We start from the raw sequence: 20,867 nt of genomic DNA on the forward strand, positions 1-20,867 counted from the left end.
ACAGATGATACAGTATATAATGGGCCAGAGGGTGGTAATGTCCTGCGGAAGGAGAGCTGGGTGGTAGGCTAGAAGGAGAGTTGTAATTTTCAAGACTGATCTTGAGCAATACGAAAGTCTTAGAAATACCAACCAGGGTTGCCTGGTGCGGTGGCTCACACCTGTAATCCCAGCACTTTGGGAGGCGGGTGGATCACGAGATCAGGAGACAGAGACTATTCTGGCCAACATGGTGAAACCCCGTCTCTACTAAAAATACTAAAGTTAATTGGGCGTGGTGACGCGTGCCTGTAATCCCAGTTACTTGGGAGACTGAGGCAGGAGAATCGCTTGAACCAGGGAGTTGGAGGTTGCAGTGAGCCGAGATTGTGCCACTGCACTCCAGCCTGGGTGACAGAGTGAGACTGTGTCTCAAAAAAAAAGAAAAGAAGAAGAAAAAGAAATACCAAACAGATGATAGTCTGAAGCCATTCTTGAAAATAATCAACAGAGAGGCCTTTACAAGACATCTGGCTCCATGGCGTGCTGTGCTGCCTGCTGTTTAAAGAGAATTTTACATCCATAGACCCAGCCTCACAGAGTGAGCAACTTCAGTCCCATGCACAGCCAGAGACAACAAAACCGAGGAATAAAATGAAGCCAATGGATAATGTAACTCATACCCAAGATATGCTGAGAGCTGGCCCTCGGTGAATTTTAAAAAGGCTTCAGAGATTATTTTGGAAACTCTTACCTTGAACCTCCTCAGTTTTAGCAATGTCTCTGGGACAGACACAGAGCCAGGTGAATAGTGGAGCTGGAGGAACTTAGAAATGACCTCGTTCATCCTAACCTTTGATGTACTAGTTTAGAAACCTTTTATCTACTGATTTAGGAAACTGTAGTTGCAAGAAGTAGTGACGTCCCAAGGTCACCCAGAGAGTGGCAAAGCTTGAATTAGGCTTGGCCCTCTTCACTCTTCAGCCAGTGCTCTTCCCCCATACCTTCCAGAAATGGGCCTCAGGATAGCCCCTCCCAACTCCTGCACGCTCGTACCACACGGTGGAGTTACCTCCCTGCTCTCCTCCAGCCCCTGTCAAAGTTCTCCTGGCTCTCTTCAGGCTATAAGGGCCCCAAGAGAGGAAGTAGACTTTATTTGATGCCGGATTAGTTTCCTGGGGCTGCCACACCACAAACTGGGTGGCTTAAAAAAGGAAATGTATTGTCTTGAGATCAGAAGTCTGATACTAAAGCATTAGAGGGTTGGTTCCTTCTAAGGCTGTGAGGGAGAATGTGTTCCTAGCTTCTGAGGGCTGCTGGCAATCTTTTGTGTTTCTTGGATTCTAGACACATCACCCCATCTCTGTCTTCATCTTCACTTGGCATTCTTCCTGAGTGTGTGTGTTTCTGTGTTCAGATTTCCCCGTTTTATAAGGATACCAGTCATACTGAATTAGGGGCCTGTTGCAAGACCTCATCTGAACTAATTACATCTGTAATCGCCCCATTTCTAAATTAGTCACATTCTGAGGTACTGGGGGTTAGACTTTCAACATATGAATTTTGTTGAACCCATGACAATTCAACCCACAGCAGATACTATCGCACCAGCAAGCAGCATAGAGGCACTCAATAAAAATGTGATAAATAGATGTGAATACGTTGTCTGCACTGGCTTTTACATTGTCATCATCTGTCTCTTTGTTGATTTATTTACCTTTCCCAACTCTTAGCCTCTCTCAAGCTACTGTCTGCCCATCAGCTATGGGATCTAGTCTAGAGATGGATCAATGAGAGAGGGCTACACAACCTCTCCCAGTTCCCAGAGGTAGCCTTAAGGGGATTTACCCCAAAGGAAATGTTGATTGGTGCACATGGGACAACAGGAGAAAAACGTGCACTTAGCTGGATATTTTGAAGGTGGCCTCTAAAAATGACACAGTGAGGCCAAAACTTACCTGTGATTCTGTCTTCCCTACAAATCCCAAACTCCAGCAGTCAACCAGTAGAGCATCTTGGTCAGGTTCTTCTAGGCACCTTGTTCTAATCAGATCTCACCACAAACATTTTACAGCTGCAGAAACAGAGGAAGATTCTAGCATGTGCATTTCAAGGCTCAGTACTAATCTTACTTCCTCCATAAAGAATTCCAGGATTTTTTTAACCAGAAGGGCTGTCTTCCTCCTCTGAATCCCTGTAGCAAATACCATATTCATCATGCTCAAGACTGTTGTCCCAGAATTAATTTTATCCTAATTGTTGGCCAAGAGATTGAACACAAAAGTAAATGGTTAGGGTAGTCCAGAGATGGTCTTACGTATTAGGAGAGTAAGTTTTCAGGTTCAATGGTGCTAAGAAATTCCTCCTTTATCTTAAATAACTCTTTATACTCTGATATGAGAAATTTCTTCTAGTGGAGGAAGGTGGTTTATAATATAATTATCAAGATAAGACATCTACTTTAGTTTATACTAAGGTGTGAATGACTGATATAATGACCTTCTCTAAGATAAGGTTTTGATAAAGATAAGGGAGCATGGCAATACAGAGGTTGCCTGAAGGGAAGATGGAAGAGGTGGTTGGGAAACAACCAATTCATGAGGAAAGGGCCTGGAAGTAGGAGACAGATGCCACTGGAAATCGATTTTCTTTACAATTGTGTTTGTAGCCATCTGTGGAGGAGAAAAGAAGACATTAAAGTTTCTGGATCCTTTGGTTCCCAAAAGAATCATTCTCCTCTGCCTATTGGGCTGCTATGTCTTACCTTTTTAATATAAAGGGTTTCTTTACAAAGAAGTGTGAATGTCTAGACATTTATGAATATGCTGGAAGCTGATCACCTTTATTCTTGAGCCTGATCTTATCCTACAGTTGAAAGTATATTTATAGATGTCCACCTAGATGACAATACAAAGTCACCAACTAAACACTAGTATTTCTGTGAAATGACTGAAAAAAGTAGGTCAGTTTATGGAAACCTCTCTGAGAGGCTGTGAGTTTAGTAAGTTTCATGGGACTTATGAGTCAGGGCAGAGCTCCCAGGACAGCTGCCTGATAGATAGAGGTCCCTTCTCCTGGAAAATTTAAAACATATCTCATCAGACTGGTAAATGTGCTAGTGAGAGTTGAAGATCCATTTACTGTCTGTGGGAGAAGGAAGTTTATTATATTTGATCAACTGATGGTTGCGTCCTAATAAAAGATATGTCTCAAATTTTGTCTAAGTCTTCATTCTAAAGCATGCCAGAAATTTTGAAGGGAAAGCTCAGCTAGAGACGAGCCAAAGATCTGTCTTGCATCTCCAACGCATAACTTAAGCTGAGTTATTGGAACACGCACACATTCACAGTATTACAAAAAAAAAAAAAAAAGGTCAGCTGTGGCGACCGCCAGGAAGAAATGCCAGACACTACCAGTTTGGCTGTGCCCTAACGTATGTTCGTTCATGGGCATGCAGCCAAGATGGGGCCTGTTCTTCAGTCCAGGCCTGACTTAATGCTTCATTACCTTACTCACCTCAACACAGGATGTAATGTTGAGCACTGAGCAGCAATAGCTGGCAACAGAAATCAACATAAATTACTGTAGGTTTAAATAGTTGGATGTTTTTCCAGAGCATATTTCCAGTCTATATTCTGAAAATAATTTCATAGGGTACTTCAGAAACAATAGATCTTTGCTCTTAAGTCAATTTAATCTCATAAATATTTTCTTATTGTGACAATTTCCATGTAGCATGCAAAATAGAAGTAAAACAAATCTCTGATTTTCCTTAGTGAGCTTCTGCCTTTTCCAATAACTGAATTTTAAAACTAAAATAAGAGCAAAAGACTAATTTTATATGCATTTGTTAAGTGTTCATTGTATGTTTAGTGTTCATTGTATTAGGTGATAAGATTATCTTACAAATACTTTAAAAATATTATTATTATTTAGAGATAAGGTCTCATTCAGTGGTCCAACTGATACAGACTATATTCTTATTGTTTTAATTGGCCCCTTTATGTCTCTAAACTGGAAACTCTGTGAGCGTTGACCTTACATCTTTATCCCAGCCTCCACCAGGAGAAACAGAATGGAAACAAATTAAGCTAAGGAGAAAGCAAACCTAAAAATGCAAATTCACATGGGAAATAATGAAAGGTGAAAAGCTTTTAGAAATAATAAAACAAAATTACATTTACTTTTATTTATTAATTTTTTTTATGACCGTTTCATGAACATTTGTTCTATACAATGGTATTTGAGAACTTAAGGATCATATTGTCTTTGGAATACCAAATTAAAGAAGCATACTATAATAAAAAGCTGAATAAAATAGAATATTTTTAGATACCCTTTTAGCTACACTACTATTAATAAAATGCTAAATGAGATGTCCAGTTGCAGCCATGATGAATTAATGAGTTTTAGACATAGTTGCCAATTAATGAAAGTAAGGAAAATACATGAGGCAACTATTTTCAGGTATTAAATTCTACAGTTAATGCAAGGCTGTGCTCCTCAAAAGAAGGGAGACACATAAAGTCAACCCCACATTCAACTCAGTCTTTTGCCTGGGTACACTTTCCAACCTGTGACACAAGGAAGCAGAACCAACACTGGGCAGAGGAAACAGACTAGAGGCTGGAGCAGCATTAGTAACTGAGTTTGTTGGTTGAGGCATTAGAGAGAGGGGAACCTCACAGAGAAGGAGTTCTATATATCACCATAGGGATTCCCTGGAGTTTTGAGTGACATACTAAGCTCTGTATGGGCAGATAAGACTCCATGAGGTCAGGCAGAGCATAGTTGTTAGGTACTGTGAGATGAATGGAGAATCCTGAGGACACATAGTATTAAGAGATGTTGGGGTGCTAATGAACCAAAGTTGAAGTTCCAATTTTAAATGAAAATATCAACATAATGAATGAACAGATGGGAACTACCAGCTGATAAACAAAAAGTATCAAAAAGAACAAGATAAAATTTCTATAACTTAAAAATAAAATAGCAGAAATAGAAATTTCCCAGGATGGCCTTACCAGTGGATTGGAAAATGCAGTAAGAAAAAAAAGGAGTGAATTAACATAGGGGTCCATGGAAACTACCCAAACTGAAATACTGAGATGGAGGAGAAGGAGGAGGAGACTGAAAAAAATATGATGAGAGCTTCAGTGACCTGTGGCACAATATCAGGTGATCTAATGTATTTATAATTGGAATCCTAAAAAATAAGGAGAGAAATTGGAGAAGAAAAAAAGGAAGGATAAAAGATCAAGTTATTTCCAAATTTGACTAAAAATGTCAATCTGCAGATTCAAGAAACTCAAATAAACCCAGACACAGAAAATACAAAACAAAGTCATTTTTAGGAGCACTATAATAAAATTGATAAAAACTAAACAGAAAATTTAAAGCATCCAGAGGAAGAAGACAAATGAGATACATAGGAAGAATGATAAGAATTATTTTAGACTTCTGGCAAAAACAATATAAACCAGGAGACAGTGGAATAATATATCTACAATGCTGAAGAAACAACAAGATTAACATAGAATTCTATATGTAGCATATATAGCCTGTGAAAATAAAAGCAAGATGAGAACATTTTTCAGGTAACCAAAACTTAGAGAACATGTAGTAGACCTACACTTCAAAGAATGTTAAAGGAAATTATGCAAGTGGAAGACAAATGTTACCAGATGGAAATCTGGATATTCAGGAAGAGGTGAAGAGTGACATACCTTACAAATATGTGGAAAAATATAAAAGATGCTCTTTTCTCAATTATTAATTTCTCTTTAAGCAAGAATAATAAAAATAATAAAAATGTATGGTTTATAACATATGTAGAAAAATATATGGCAATAGTAACACAATGGATGGGAGAAGGTAAATGAAATTATACTTTTGTTAGTTTCTTATATAATAAGTGTTATATTATTAATTCAACATAGATTATATTGTGCTAAAGACAAATATAATCCTTAGGGCAACTACTGAAAAATAATATATGGTGTTCTAAAAATTCATAAGGGAAGATAAGAGCATATTATAAAATACAAATTGAATTCAAAAGGAGATGCAAAAGAGAAAAAGAAACAATGAACTTCTGAGACAAAAGAAAACAAATAGAATGTTAGGAGACTCAGCCATACAATCATATTATTAAATATGAAGGCATTTACTTAAAATACAAACATTATAAGCCTTTTTATTAAAAAAAGCAAAACTCAGCTATATGTTGTTTGCAAGAGACTCACTTTAAATATATAGGCATGGCTAGGTTAAACAAAAAGGATAGACAGGCTAAAACATGCAAATAGTAATCACAGGAAAACAGAAGTGGCTATATGAATATCAACAAAATAGACTTAAAGACAAGTATTACTTGAGATAAAGATAATATTTTTAATGATAAAATTTTCAAGAAGATATAATCCTAAATATGTATGCATCAAAAACAGCAATCTGAATGCAGGAAGCAAACTTTTAGACATAAAATGAGACATAAACAAGACTATAGTTATACTTGGATATCTCCATACCATTCCCTCAGGAATTGATAGAACTAGACAAAAATCAATAAATCTGTAAAAGATGTGAGCAGTACTATCAACCAAGTCTTTATGGTTTATATTTATGAGAATGACCAGCCAACAACCACAGAAATATACTCTTTTATAGGACATATGAAATATTCACCATGATAGACCACATTTTGGGCCACAAAATAAATTTCAATAGATTTCAAAGAAGTGAAATTATATAGAGTATGCTCTGTGACCACATCAGCATTATATTGGAAATCACTAACAGGACATCTAAAACATCCTCACATATTTGGAAATTAAGCTACGTAAAATTAAATTACTCATGGGTCAAATTTGGGAATTTGGAAATATTTTGACCTAAAAGATATTGAAAACACAATAGATAAAAGTGTATGAGAGTCATCTAAAGTACTGTTTAGAGAGAAATTGGTAGCCTTAAATGCTTATATTAGGAAAGAAAGAAATGGTTTAAAATAAATGATATAAACTTTCATCATAAGAAGCAGAAAAAGAAGAGCTAATTGAACTCAGATTAAGTAAAGAAGAGAAACTAAGAAACAGCAGATATAAATGAAAGAGGAAATGGACACAAGATTGAGAGAATAAATAAAATTTAAACTTGTTTGTTTGAAAAATTAATAAAATTGATAATCCTCTTTGTAGATGTAATAGGAAAACAAAGAACAGAAATCACCATCACCATATTATGAATAAAATAATAAAAGCAACACTAAGGTCCTTCAATCTTAAAAGAAAAAAAAAATGTTAGGAACAATTTTTATACCAAGATATCAGGCCAATTGAAATAAATAAATTTTTTTTGTATTAAACTAAAAATTTAATAATCTTACAACTTAAATAACTTGTATTAAAGAAAATGTCACATGGGTTTTAAATTAGCAATAATTCACACCATAAACTTTTTTTGTACTTTAAGTTCTGGGATACGTGTGCAGAACGTGCAGGTTTGTTACATAAGTATATATGTGCCATGGTGGTTTAAATAAATTATTCTAAAAAACAGATATTTGCAGAATGTACACAGAAAGAAATGGAAATTATCAATAGTCTGATGTTGAAATAAAATTTGTAATTTAAAATCTCACAAAAAAAGACTCCAATTCCAGTTAGCTTTAATGGTAAACTCTCTCAAATATTTAAGGAGGAAATAATATTAACCTTACACAGATTCTTTTAAAAATAAATGAAATGGATTACTTCCCAAGAGGCCAGGACAACCCTGATAAAGACATTTCAAAAAAAAAATTCATGAATATAGATGAAAAACTTCTGTAAAAAATATTAACAAATTGAATCCACAATATATAGAAAAGAATGATACGTATCATGCCATTTGTGTGTGTGTATGTGTGTGTTTTTCCAAAAAATATAATGCTGGCTAAACATTCAAAATCAATCAATGCAATTTAGAAAATAAGGGACAGAAATCACATTTTCATCTCAGTAAGTAAGGAAAAAACAGATAGAAGGATATTTTCTCAGATGACTAAAGGGCATGCACAAAAATCTATAATTCACATTATACTTAATGGGGAAAAAATGGATGTTTTTCCTTTAAGGTTGAAAATAAGGAAATAATATCCATTCTCATAATTTTCAATCAACATTGTACTAGAGTTTCTAGCCTATTCCTTAAAGCTAGAAAAGAAAACATTAGGTTATCTGTATTTACATACAGACTGTATATTAGAAAATGTTAAGGAATCATGGATCGATTACTAAAACCAAAAAGTGAATTTAACCCTGTCTCTAATAAAAATACAAAAAATTATCCAGGCGTGGTGGTGGGCGCCTGTAGTCCTAGCTACTCGGGAGGCTGAGGCAGGAGAATGGCATGAACCCGGGAGGCGGAGCTTGCAGTGAGCCGAGATTGCACCACTGCACTCCAGCCTGGGTGACAGAGCAAGACTCCATCTCAAAAAAAAAAAAAGTGAATTTAACAAGGTTGCAGGATACAAAGTCCATATGTATACATATATATTTTTATATATGTATATATATTTTACTTTCCTTTTTTATTGCTACCATATAGAAATACAATGTTTTTATATGTATATGTATATATATTTTATACATACATTACCCATATATATATAAAACCATACATGTCATTTATAAACAAATCAGATATGTGTGTATATATAAAACCATATATATATAGTTTTAAGGTTGAAAATATAGTTATGCTTAAGGATCCTAAGGGGATGGTACTGATATCTTCAAGCATAACTATATAGCATAACTATAACATATATATATATAAAACATTGTATTTCTATATAGTAGCAACATAAATTGGACAAGAAAATTTAAACTGTACCATTTTACAATAGCATAAAAAATTATATGAACGATCTCTATACTGGATATTCAAAACACTGGTGAGGGAAATTAAGGAAGATCTAAGTAAAATGAAGAGATATATTATGTTCAGAGATTTACAACTCAATATTGTTAAGATTTCTATTCAACCCAAAGTGATCTATAGATTTAATGCAATCCCCACTAAAATCTCCTAGGCTGCTTTTATATAATTTTCCAGGGAATTTAAAAATTTATATGGGAATGAAAAGGATCGAGAGTACTCAACCATTTAGAAAAAGAATGAGGAGGCTATACACCACCATATTTTAAGGCTGTCTGTAGAGTAGTAATCAAGAAAGAGTGACTTGGGGATAAGACAGATAAATAGACAAATGGAACAAAATAAGAGAGTCCAGAATTCGACCTGTATTTATGCTATTGACAAATAAATCATGGTTTATTCTTAGAACACAGTATGGAACTTATATGAATGAGAACAGCAATTGCTGGTAATTTCATGGAACACTGGAGTTTTAAGAAAAGCCTTCCATGGGAACTTCCCTGAGGCTCTGGCCATCCTAACTTTTGGCATTTCTGTGCCCATTTAAAGTGCACTGTATCTGTATCAAAATGGGTAAGTCTCAAACACCAAGAAAATGTAAGTTGTTGAAGGATATTTATAATTCCACAACATTTGTATAAAATGTATAAACTAGAAAACAATACTTTCACATATTTATAGACATATTACTTGATATGGTTTGTGACCCACCCAAATCTCATCTCAAATTATAGTCCCCCCATGTCAAGGAAGGAACCAAATGGAGTTGACTGGATCATGGAGGCGGTTCCTCCATGCTGTTCTCATTACAGTGAGTGAATTCTCAGAAGAACTGAGTGTTTTAAAGTGTGGCTTCCCTTGTTCTCACACTCACTCCTTCCTGCTACTTTATGGAGAAGGTGCCTGCTTTGCCTTCTTCCATGATTTTAAGAGGCCACCCTAGCTGTGCGGATCTGTGAGTCAATTAAACCTCTTTCCTTTATAAATTACCCAGTCTCAGTATGTCTTTATGCAGTATGAGAACAAACTAATATATTACTACATATCTCTATGAGTGATAAATACTTAATCCATGATAGTGATTACCTCTGGGGAGTGAATTAGTGTGCTAGAGTTACCTTTACAAAGTTCCATAAACTGGAAGGTTTAAACAACAGAAATTTATCATCTTAGAGTTCTGGAGGCCAGAAATCCCTATTCGTACTCGATTATAACCTCATCTTAACTCACTATATCTGCAATGACCCTATTGCCAAAGAAGGTCACATTTCGAGTTACTGGGGAGTAGGACTTCTGTATGTGAATTTTGTGGGGGGGATACGATTCAACCCATAGTGGGGAGGAGGGAAGTAAATGGCATCTGAGAAGGATAAATGGGGGGGTCTAATGCATCTGCAATGATTATACATTGAATATAGAGAGAGATTTGAAGCAAATATGATAGAATGTTATAAACTGATAAAGTTGGATGGTGGATATAATGTTTCTGTAGTTTTGTCTGATTGATGGAATGATTTCGTAGTTGAAGATCTTTAAAAATATCAAAAATCTCCCTACGTGGTCTCACTCTGTGTAGCAAATTGGAAACTGAACTCTCCAAGGAAGATTGATTAAAGAAACGGAGGAGGTGAGAGAAAGGGGCCTAGTATTTGTGTTCATGTATGAACCACTCTCCATGGGGCAAGAAAGTCAGATCTATGCTGAATTTCCTCCAAATGTTCAAAGCAAAACCAAGTGGTGGAAACCTTCACTAGATTTCAACTTAATATAGGAAAATACTTGCTAACTCATCCAGACTATGCAAAATAGTCTCAACTCTTCACAAATGAAATGTGTTATTATGCAAAGCAGTGAGGCAGTAGGTTCCATACACTAGAGATTCGACAAGGCCAAGTGACATCTTGGTGAAGATATTATATGTGAACTTAAACATCATCCAACCAGCCCTGAAGTTCATCACCAACGTGAAACTCTGTGCTTATGCATCAGTCTGCTGACTCCCTCCCTCGTTTGTAAGCGTACAGCAGAAAAAAATGGAAATGCAGTAAGTCTGACTTAGTCTGTTTTTAAGAATCTGTGTTGCTCCTAGTATTAACCATGTCCTGTTTAAGTCCTCACAAACCATCTACATAACAATTGATTATTGAGTCATGTTAGAAATTATTATTTTGCAGAATTGACCTTCTTCTTCTTTTTGAAAACTAAGATAACCTTATTCTTCTTTTTGAAAATTTCCTGTCCTCCATATCTCCTCAGAGATTGCCAATGATTCAGTGATCGCCCCTGTAAAGTGTCCCAGTCCCCAAGTTAGTTTTATAGAGATAACAGACGTGAGGAGTTACATCATGTAGTTGTTAACTCATTGGCTTTTTGAGTCAACAGTGTAAACATCTTGGCTCAGCCATTAAATACCTGAGTGCCGTGAGCATCTATGCAGTCTCAATTTCTATTTTTTTTTATTTTTGGGGGGCAGAGTCTAGCTCTGTCACCCAGGCTGGAGTGCAGTGGCACGATCTCTGCTCACTGCAACCTCCGCCTCCTGGGTTCACACGATTCTCTTGCCTCAGCCTTTTGAGTAGCTGGGATTACAGGTGCCTGCCGCCACACCCAGCTAATTTTTGTATTTTTAGTAGAGATGGAGTTTCACTATGTTGGCCAGTCTGGTCTTGAACTCCTGACCTTGTGATCTACCTGCCTTGACCTCCCAAAATGCTGGGATTACAACTATGAGCCACCGCGCCCAGCCTATGGGGTCTCAGTCTTTATCTGGAAACTTAACTTTCTAATTCAGAGAGTGGCTGTGAAGGTTAAATGAGGTGTCCATGACACACACTAATTAAATAATCAATGTCAACTCTCACCTCGCTCAGGCCTCAGCTTTATCATAGCACTAAATCCTTTTAGGTCGAAGAGGACTGTCAACAGAAAAGATGATTCCAAATAGGAATTCAGGTAGTTTCAGTTCCTTTCCATTGTCTGTGACGTACATTGACCTATTTCTCAGTGCAGTTAAACACTAAAATCCACCTCTTCCTTCTTGGCCTTGGGGATTTTTTTAAAGGTTTATGTTTCTAGACTTTGTCAATAATCTCATTACAAGATAATATTACTGGTTATGGGTTCCTCTCCCCTTCTGCTGTCCTTGTTTTTGAGAAGCCCCAGCCCACTGGATGACCGTTGGACATCTCATCCTTGTAGACATTGCTCCTTGATTTCCCTCATCAAAGACATTCCCAGTTTATCATCAGAAATTCATTTTTTCACACTTCCCTTTCTTTTTGAAATAATGACTTTTTCATTATTATATCGGGAAAGAAACACCTAACATAGTCTTTGAAATGTGGTAGGTGTTAAAGGAAACTTTTGTTTTCCTTAATTCTTTTGCAGCCATTACAACTTCCAAAACAACACTTTCTTCCAAGATTTCCTTTCTTCTTATTCCAACCATCTGCTTGGATTCAGCATAATAATTCTCTGTATCTCTCCAAGAGATAAAGATAATGCTCTGAGTTTGGGAGCAAATGAGAAGAAGAGTTAGAGATGGCTCTCAGTTTCACAGCCTGGGGCCTGGGAATTACCAATGACTTTTGCAGAACTAAGGGAGAGTGGAATAGGCCTTGTGGAGGAGGGAGGGCAAAGATGTTTGGTTTTTATTTGTTAGTTTTAACTTGCTGATGTGAGATGATGGCATATCAGGATTTGGTTAGCAGATAGTTTGTGGGAGAGGCTGAGCCTGTCCTTCCACATTTGGGAGTTACCCATAAATAAGACAGGGATAATAGGAGCTCTGGTCATGAGGAGATCACAAGGGAAAATAGTGTAGGAGGAGGTGAGGATCAGCTGATTACACTCCTAAAGACAGTGTATAGTTTGATGGGGGAGGAATTGGATCCACTGAAGACAGGAGAAAAATCATCAGAGATAAGGGCAGAATTAGATGAGTAATTGTCATGGGTAAGGAGAACATATAAATACTTTAAACAATCTCGAAATAAATGGTGCTGAGAAGTTAAAGAAGATGAAAATTGAGGAATATCATGGGATTTGGCCTCACAGCATAATAACAATGGAAAACACACAAAATTCAGCACTTCTGACCACTTAAAATTGGACCAGTGTGGTATCAAGCACCTGTGTCATTTACTAATTACAATAACTCTGTGAGACACTGAAATTGATTAGAATCCTATTTCCAAAAAAGAAAAAACAAATTGTGTAGCTAGGCATTAGCCCTTGAGAGAACGGGGGTCCAGCGCTTGGGATCTGACTCCAAAGCAAGAGTTCCTTAACATTTAATTTCTACCAAAAACTTATCTCTAGTGTAGGGCTGGAGAACAGATTATAAAACATCAAGGAACTCTTGCGTGATGAGGAAGTCAAGGCAGGAGGTGCCAACTACTCTTTCAAGAAATATAGCTGGGATAGGAAGGGTGGAGAGAGTAAATTTGAGTGCAGTTGGGAAAAGTTGAGAGTTTCACTTTTGTTTCTGAGGATGAGGAAATGGGATATAGGAAGAAGAGATGAAATTAACACAAATTAAAAGAGAAGGCAGGGTTTTGTAACTTCATCTAGAAAATTATGGTAGAATGGGATTGGATATTACTGAGGTAGATGCAGAAATAGTTTTAGAAAGGCTAAAAAAAAAACCCCAAATTTCCAAGTTGTGAGCAGGGCTCTCAGTGAAGGGGAAAGGTACCTTGGAACACAATGAAAGATGAAGACTGGAATAGGGAGAGGAGAGAAGATGAGACTTTCGTTAAAAAGAAGAGATTGCTGAGAAGACAAGTGGATATGTTACCGGGGTAGGGGGGGTGGTCCTTGCTCCCAGAGCTCCCAAGATGGTGGCAGGCCGCTTCCAAGATGGTGGCAAGCCTCGTGTTCTCTGACCTGGGGTCCTTGGCCTCACAGATTCCAAGGAATGGGATTTTGGGCCATGCGGTAAGTGTTATAAGTCTGTTAGAAGCCGTGGGTCACGGAAGGGAACCATGGAACCCAGTGACTAGTGTTCAGCTCGATTAGGAGGAACCCGGGCACTTAGCCATGCAAAAACAATGGTAAGCCCGATCAGGAGTGGCAGTGGGCACCTTGCTGGATCAGGAGTACAGTGGACACCCTGCCGGATCCGGAGGGATGGAAGTCAGCAGCGGGTCTGCGGTGGTGGCAAACAGCAGTGGTGGATGGTGAGCGAAAGCTCAGCTCCAGCGGTCACAAAACATGGACCAGAAGAGTGCAGTTGCAAGATTTAATAAAGTGAAATAGAGTGAAAACAGAGCTCCCATACAAAGGGAGGCGACCCAGAGGGGGTTGCCGGTTGCCAGCTCAAATGCCTGGGTTTAAATCCTGATCCTTGTCCCTCCCGCTGTGCTCTCAGGCAACAGATGATTGGCTATTTCTTTACCTCCTGTTGTTGCCTAATTAGCATTTTAGTGAGCTCTCCTTACTATCTGATTGGTCGTGTGTGAGCTAAGTTGCAAGCCCCGTGTTTAAGGGTGGAAGCGGTCACCTTCCCAGCTAGGCTTAGTGATTCTTAGTCGGCGTAGGAAACCCAGCTAGTCCTGTCTCTCCGAGAGAGACTGAGAGAGACCACTCACTCCAGCTCAGAGTGGCCAAATGTGTGCATGGTGGATCCCAACTCCTGGTAGGAAGAAGAATTTGTAATGCCTGTCCAATATCCTTTGTTGGATAAAGTTTCTACAGAAAACCATGTGATCAGGCATGATATTTTAGATTTGTCATTCTGTAATGCAATCAACTGGGGGAATACGGGGGGTGGTTGGAACTTGAATTTGCAATGTATTTAATGGGCTATTGGACATTTTGTCAACTTAAGGTGCCTGGATTTGAGTTTCACTTGGTGGTATTATATGGAATTGCGAAGGTCAAACCAATTTCAATTTCAAATATTAACATAACTAGAAGCGCCTTGTGTCTTAATTAGGGGTCATCAACTCCCTTGTAAAGTGGTCCCTGTCAGGACTGCCTGTGGTAATTTGGGGAGCTCAGTGAAGCTTAAAATGAAGGATTTGATAGTCAGTGGTTTTAGTCATATTGTTTTGTTCTCCAGCAAATAATGGGTAGCTTGGACGCCAATTAGAGCAGTATTCAAATAATTTTATATTTGCATATTTGAACTGACCGTCTTCAGGAAGGAGAGGCCAGGCCATGCGGCTCTCCAATTATTTAGAGCAATTAGAAGAGATGATCAGACACTTCTGAGGTCTCATTAGCAGGCATGTTGCCTGCTCCGACACCTCCGAGATCACAGCCGCGACTGGGCGCTGGCGGCCCACATTCTTCTGTTTCGGAAGAGTTCTGCAGACAGTGACTCACTTCGAGTTCAACAACAGTAGCTATTTTCACAGCTGATTCCTGCTTTCCATTGGAAAAGTCATACATTACAGCTTTTTCTCTAAAATATACATTATAAACACTAGTATCTTTTTCTATTTAATAGCTCTCTCATTTTTGCTCTAGATCTAAATCCATCATCATCTTGTTCCTTAATACCAGGCCATAGTGATTTCTCAGAAATAAAACTTTGTACCTAGGAAACTAACTAACTTTTGGGAAGTGAGGTACCCAGATTTCAGCTTTTGTGTTCATTCAACTATAATCACCTTTTCACCTTTTTCACTGATAAGCACTTTTTATTATTATTTATTTATTTATTTATTTTTTAGGCAGAGTTTCGCTTTCATCACCCAGGCTGGAGGGCATGATCTCAGCTCACTGCAACCTCCGCCTCCCAGGTTCCAGTGATTCTCCTGCCTCAGCCTCTAAGTAGCTGGGATCACAGGCACCTGCCATCACGCCCAGCTAATTTGTTTGTATTTTTAGTAAAGACAGGGTTTCTCCATGTTGGCCAGGCTGGTCTTGAACTACTGACCTCAGGTGATCCGCCCACCTCAGCCCCCCAAAGTGCTGGGATTACAGGTGTGAGCCACCATGCCTGGCACACTGATAAGCACTTTAAGCATAGATCAGAGTTTTGGTAGTAGAAGTCCTCCAGTTGGCAGAAAAAAGGTGTTAGCTCTCTGTTGATGACCGCACTTGGTGTCACTTTCCAAAGTAGGGATTTCCTTTATAATGACTCCTAACCCTCCCATTCTGGCATCGTTACCACACTACCCCAAGACTACTGAGCAAATAATTCAGAGTGATGGCGTTCATTTCCTTCTATCCTGCTTCACCAAGCCCAGCCCTGCCTCAGATTTCTTGTAATCCCAAACTTAAAGACATTCCTGCATTGCGAAATCCAGATTTTTAAATCAGAGCAAGACAATCATTCTTAGCATTTTCTGGGTTCTATTTTTGCTTTACCGTATTGATCCTAGGTAGAGTGGATAGAGAATCTGGTTTAGATAAGACTCCGTGTTTACTAATTTGCTATTGTTGAACCCGTCATGCATCACCACTCACAATCTTATCTCTCTTAATCTCGTCTGCAAAATAGCAATAATACTACTATATTACCTGTCATTTACACCTTATCCAGTTGCTCTAAGATCCAAAGGAGATGATGTTTGTAAAATAGTTTTGGAAATGATGAATAGATCATATGCTTTTTCATACATGCAGAGAATTCTTGATCTGTTTCCAAAACTTCACAATAGATGGAATTCGAGTTGGCTTTGTTTAGTGATTCGGAACATGAATTCTGGAGCCTGCCTGCCCAGGTTTGAAACCCGGCTTCATCATTTACTAGCCGTGTGACCTTGGGACATTATGTAACCCCTCTATTCCTCAGTTTCCTCCTCTGTAGCATTGGAATAATAATAGGATCTATGTCGTAGGGTTTTATGAAGATCAGAAGAATAAAAGATACAGAGCCACACCCAGTACAGTAAATGCAATACAAATACCAGTTAAATAAAAATTATCTTTCTTGAGAAGCCTGAGAGAGTTGGGTTGGGGGCCTAGGGTTTAATGTTAGTTGCTCCTAGCTTTCCTCAGGCATCACCGTTTTAAACCAGGTCTCAGCTCTGCCTTGGGTTTTTGTGCTCCAGGTTAATTTTTAAGCCAGAAGTTTTGTTAAGGTAGCCTGACTTTAGATGTATTAAACTCAGAATAATATGTCATATTTCATTTTAAGGGCACATGAGGTAGCTTAGCACAGGTCTTGGGCAAGTGGTGTAAGCCCTCTCTAAGCCCCCAGTTCAGCCTACCTTTGGGAGTTGGGAAGACAGACAATGGAAAGGATTTTATATATATAAAATTTATATCTATATATAAATTATATAAAATAAAGTAATGTATATAACAAAGTTATATATATATAAAACTTTATATATATATGTGTGTGTGTGTGTGTATATATATATATATAAAACTTTTAAGTTCTGAGATACATGTGCAGAAAGTGTAGGTTTATTACATAGGTATACACGTGCCGTAGTGGTTTGCTGCACTCACCAACCCGTCATCTACATTAGGTATTTCTCCTAATGTTATCCCTCCCCTAGCCCCTCACCCAGCGACAGGCCCAGGTGTGTAATGTTCCCCTCCCTGTGTCCATGTGTTCTCATTGTTCAGCTCCCACTTATGAGTGAGAATATGTGGTGTTTGGTTTTCTGTTCCTGTGTTAGTTTGCTGAGGATGATGGTTTCTAGCTTCATCCATATCCCTACAAAGGACATGAACTCATCCTTTTTTTATGGCTGCACAGTATTCCATGGTGTATATGTGCCAAATTTTTTTTTTTTTTTTGCTTTTTTTTGTTTTTTGTTTTTTGTTTTTTTATTATTATACTTTAAGTTCTAGGGTACGTGTGCATAACGTGCAGGTTTGTTACATATGTATACTTGTGCCATGTTGGTGTGCTGCACCCATCAACTCGTCATTTACATCAGGTATAACTCCCAATGCAATCCCTCCCCCCTCCCCCCTCCCCATGATAGGCCCCGGTGTGTGATGTTCCCCTTCCCGAGTCCAAGTGATCTCATTGTTCAGTTCCCACCTATGAGTGAGAACATGCGGTGTTTGGTTTTCTGTTCTTGCGATAGTTTGCTGAGAATGATGGTTTCCAGCTGCATCTATGTCCCTACAAAGGGCACAAACTCATCCTTTTTTATGGCTGCATAGTATTCCATGGTGTATATGTGCCACATTTTCTTAATCCAGTCTGTCACTGATGGACATTTGGGTTGATTCCAAGTCTTTGCTATTGTGAATAGTGCTGCAATAAACATACGTGTGCATGTGTCTTTATAGCAGCATGATTTTGCAATCTACTCATCTGACAAAGGGCTAATATCCAGAACCTACAAAGAACTCAAACAAATTTACAAGAAAAAAACAAACAGCCCCATCAAAAAGTGGGCAAAGGATATGAACAGACATTTCTCAAAAGAAGACATTCATACAGCCAACAGACACGTGAAAAAATGCTCATCATCACTGGCCATCAGAGAAATGCAGATCAAAACCACAATGAGATACCATCTCACACCAGTTAGAATGGCGATCATTAAAAAGTCAGGAAACAACAGGTGCTGGAGAGGATGTGGAGAAATAGGAACACTTTTACACTGTTGGTGGGATTGTAAACTAGTTCAACCATTATGGAAAACAGTATGACGATTCCTCAAGGATCTAGAACTAGATGTACCATATGACCCAGCCATCCCATTACTGGGTATATACTATGTGCCACATTTTTTAAGTCTGCAAGCCACCTTAAAAATGTCTCAAAGCTTCTTTGAAACTTGGCCTCATCCAGTTGTTGTACCCTTTGGCTAACACCAAGTAACGCCTAAGAAGAGTTTGACCAAGATGGTAGCCTGAAGATGAATCATCATTTAACTGAAATAATAATAATATCATTGCTAGGTAAAACATAGGATGCCCAGTTAAATGTGTATTTCATATAAATGGCAAATAATATTTTGCGTAGCTGTGTCTCAAACATTGCATGGGACATAGTTATATTACAAATATATATTGTTCATCTGAAATTCAAATTTAACTGGGCATTTTGTATTTTTATTTGCTAAAACTTGCAACCTTTGATAATAGGATTTACCTCAGAGGATTTGGGGATTAAATAAAGTTATACAAGTACAATGCCCAGGAAAGTCTTATGATGTAATATGTGTTTAATCAATAGAGGTGTCTCTTAAGTAAATGGAAAATAATTTCCCAGTTCCATAATAATTGTTAGAGGTTGACCTTGCTAAATTTTGCATATTCAAAATAATTAAGCATTCAGCTGAATATTTCCCCATTTCTGTCTGTTTTTTGGTTAGCTCCTGTCTTTGAAGTTCTTTAAGAATGCTTATAGACTAGGTGTGGTGGTTTACACCTGTAATCCAGTGCTTGGGGAGGTGAGGCGGGAGGAGAACATGAGGCCAGGAGTTCAAGACCAGCCAGGGAAACATAGTGAGACCGTATCTCTACAAAAAATAAAAAAAGTTAACAGGCCATGGTGGCAAGCACTGCAGTCCCAGCTACTTGGGAGGCCAAGGCAGGAGGATCTCTTGAGCCCAGAAGTTCGAGGTTGTAGTGAGCTATGATTATACCACTGCACTCCAGCCTCAGTGACAAAGCGAGATCCTGTCTTTAACAATATTTGAATAAAATAAAAAATATTTTTTAAAAAAGAATACTTATAATTTCATTATCTCCATTTCTACATTATATTGTAGATGCTTAGTACATTTTTAAAAAATAGTCTATGTTAAACTTTGAAAAAACTAACATCCAACCCAATCCTTTTTCCTCTTTTTGTTACTGAAAACATGGCTTATTAAGTTTTGAAGACTCTGTCTTTCCTAATCAGTAACTTGTACCCTCTCAATTCCTTCTACAATGACATAATCCAGCCTTGACACAATCCTACCATCGGGTCCACTGTAAGAACTGCTCTTGATACCATGTACTTTGTATCCAGGAATGGAATCACACAGTGAATGGGTGGAGTTAGGCATAGCTTGGATCTACTTTGGGTGCCCAAATGGTGATGAATGGGCTTTTAACTGAGGAAGCTTTTCATCGGTAGACTGAGGCCTAAGGAAAAACACTCAGCAGGTTCTCTGTGCCTGTTTGTGAAGACCCAGAATCTCATGACAAATGACCAGGGACTGCAGCCCCAGTCAAACAGCTAACCCTGTCCTAAAGGAGAGGTCACACCGCGTGAGGATCGTCTGAAGACTCTCCTAAGGAAGAGGAATGGACATGTAAGATCCTGGTCTACTGCGTCACTCTATTCTATACTCAGGTCTTACTAAAAGAGAACAAGGACAAGGCAATAGATACGGCAGCTGGTCGTTGGTCTGGTCCTCTGTCCCTATGATGAATTCTTTGTTGCTCACTGTAATTATCTCAGCATCATTCTTTCTCATTGATGTACTCCCTCTTGCTCTCCTTTTCATTTGTCCCTCCCTCTCCCCCCTCCGCAAGACTGTAAAATAAGATACTGGATATGGAGGAGTGACTGGTATGAAATGCACTCTTGAGTGTAACTTCCAGGAGTCCCTAGGAATCAAGTGTGTGCCACAAAATACAGTAGCTATTACTAGACAAGCAGCTCCCATAGATTGCTTTAATGAAGCTGATTTTTCACACACCTACTTCAACTTTCGGAAGTTTTCCTGGAGGTTTGACTGCTTATGCATTGTTTCCCACTATTGGAGAATTTCTGATGTTTTCATTTGTTTGTCCTTTGAGCAGAGAACAAGCAATTGGATAACAAAAGTATCTCCTTTTAAGCACATTCAGTCTTTTGGAAAAATATTTAGAGCTTTCTTAAATATAATAACACAGACTAAAAATGATCAGCCTGTAACGCTACAAGTACTCTCTGGCCTTTTGTGGTGGTTCTGTCTGCCTCCAGTCAGTCCACCGTCCTGCCATCGTTTTCTTCCAGGAAAAAGACTTCCCAAAGTCTTACTTGCCACCAGGTCCTAGAGACTTCTCCAATGTGTACCCAGCGGATGCAAGTGAGAACACTGTGTTTGGGGTCCTAAGCA

The sequence above is a fragment of the Macaca thibetana genome, chromosome 3, assembly GCF_024542745.1.
Source record: "Macaca thibetana thibetana isolate TM-01 chromosome 3, ASM2454274v1, whole genome shotgun sequence".
Lineage (NCBI taxonomy): Eukaryota > Metazoa > Chordata > Mammalia > Primates > Cercopithecidae > Macaca > Macaca thibetana.